The following is a 2366-nucleotide window of genomic DNA, read 5'->3' as shown; positions in this document are numbered from 1 at the left end:
ATTGAGGATATCACTGATGGAGATTGAGGATATAACTGATGGAGATTGAGGATATAACTGATGGTGATTGAGGATATAACTGATGGTGATTGAGGATATAACTGATGATGATTGAGGATATAACTGATGATGATTGAGGATATAACTGATGGTGATTGAGGATATCACTGATGGTGATTGAGGATATAACTGATGATGATTGAGGATATAACTGATGGAGATTGAGGATATAACTGATGGAGATTGAGGATATAACTGATGATGATTGAGGATATCACTGATGGAGATTGAGGATATAACTGATGATGATTGAGGATATAACTGATGGAGATTGAGGATATAACTGATGATGATTGAGGATATAACTGATGATGATTGAGGATATAACTGATGGTGATTGAGGATATCACTGATGGAGATTGAGGATATAACTGATGATGATTGAGGATATAACTGATGGAGATTGAGGATATAACTGATGGTGATTGAGGATATAACTGATGGTGATTGAGGATATAACTGATGATGATTGAGGATATAACTGATGGAGATTGAGGATATAACTGATGGAGATTGAGGATATAACTGATGATGATTGAGGATATAACTGCTGCCTGTGGGGGAGTTGAATGGATCGATGTGTTGTGCAGGTGTGGATTGGTGTTGGTTTGCATTTGGTTCTTATTGCAAGAAATGGAATGGGTTTTATGCAGAAACTTTTGTTGGAGGACTGTGGCTGCTCTCGGAGACACTCTCGTCTGTTTACCCAGTGCCCAGCCTGGATTTAATGTTTAAATGGGCCGGGGTGAGAGAGAGTCGGGCAGAGGGTCTCATCCAGTCGGAGAGGGTGAGGCAGTGTTGGGGACATGGCTCTGTCCCTTGTGTTGTATCTGATCTGCTCAGTCCCTGTATACCTACATCCAATGACCTGCTTAACTATTAATAAAGAGCAAGGTGCTCACTGCTCCTGGCAGTCGGGATCTCTCTTGGTCTATTTTCCAACGATCATTGATTTGCCCTTGAGGATTCCCTGGTGTTTTCAGGGAAGCAGAGAGAGGGACCGAGGAGGTCGGGGAAGGCTGTTCTGATGTGGAAAGTTCCCAGTGACAACGGGATATGAAGACTGAAGAGTTTGCAGGTTGGGGTGGTTTTGTTGGAGGACCAGTAGTGCTGGCCTTTTTTTCAGTGGCATTGTTGGGGGTACAATGGTGGCCGGTGTTTTTAAACCATTTTATAATGTCTTTTCCAGATTAAGGACTGAGTGTTATTTAAACAGGGTGAGTCTGGGCCGAGCCTGCAGTGTTTATTTGGCAAGCTCCAGCGTTCAAACCCATCCTCTCCATCTCTCTGCTGCGATTTCCTTCTACATCAAGTTGTTTTTTCTGGGAGTGATAATCTGGACATCTTGCTGCTGCCGGTGTTGGTGCTGAGGGATAGGTCCTTGCACAGGTCCTCTGTTTGGCCGACACCGTCCGCTCCACCATCTGCCTCCCCTTCGTCCTGGTCTCGGTCAAGAATGGCTCGGCTTGGACCTACAGTACGTTCAGCTCCAAGATCGTGGCCATCACGGGCCCGTTCTGCTTTCACACTGGCTTCAACTTGATCTGCATCAGTGTCAGCAGATACATGGTGGTCGCTCACCACCACTTCTACTCAAACAGAATGACTCTTCTGGACTTGCCTTGCCACCATCTGCATGGCGTGGACCTTGTCTGTGGCCATGGCCTTCCCACTGGTCTTTAACGTGGACACCTACAAGTTCACAAGGGAAGAAGACCAGTGCATCTCTGAGCGCAGATACTTCAAAGCCAATGACACCTTGGGCTTCATATTGCTGGTGTCCGACCTCATCGAGGCGACTCATGTGGTCTACATCAAGTTGACTCTGTTTGAGTACAAACATCACAAGATGAAGTCTGCTCAGATGGCCCCTGCAATCAGCCACAACTGGACCTTCCACGGACCTGGGGCAACAGGCCAAGCGGTTGCCAACTGGATAGCTGGCTTTGGGAGAGGGCCCATGCCCCTCACCCTGGTAGGGATCAGGCCAACGTCCTACAATCAGAACAGGAGGCTCCCGCTGACAGACGAATACAAGGCGGAGAAGAACCTGAGCTCGATGTTATTTTTCCCTGCTCCTCTCGTTGCCCTACATCATTGCCTGCCTGTGGTGGGTCTTTATCAAAACCTGTACTGTTCCTCACAGCTCTTCGACCACCACTGTCTGGATAAGCTTCAGGCAGGCTGGTGTCGACCTGAGTATCAGCTTCCTCTTCAGCAGGGAACTCAAGGGATGCTTGGCTGCCCTCGTTCCCTGTTCTAGAACTTGCCCTGCTTTGCCCAGGGAACCGTACCAGGTCACTTAG

The 2366-nt window shown here is 47.5% G+C and overlaps 1 pseudogene; it reads left to right on the top strand.

Moving 5' to 3' along the window:
• The first annotated feature begins 1205 nt into the window (after window positions 1–1205).
• On the top strand, window positions 1206–2366 carry LOC137319909 (probable G-protein coupled receptor 173; annotated as a pseudogene).

This window comes from Heptranchias perlo, unplaced genomic scaffold, assembly GCF_035084215.1.
Source record: "Heptranchias perlo isolate sHepPer1 unplaced genomic scaffold, sHepPer1.hap1 HAP1_SCAFFOLD_931, whole genome shotgun sequence".
NCBI lineage: Eukaryota > Metazoa > Chordata > Chondrichthyes > Hexanchiformes > Hexanchidae > Heptranchias > Heptranchias perlo.
Note: the sequence above shows the minus strand (reverse complement) of the source record. Positions and strands in the feature narration are given on the sequence as shown.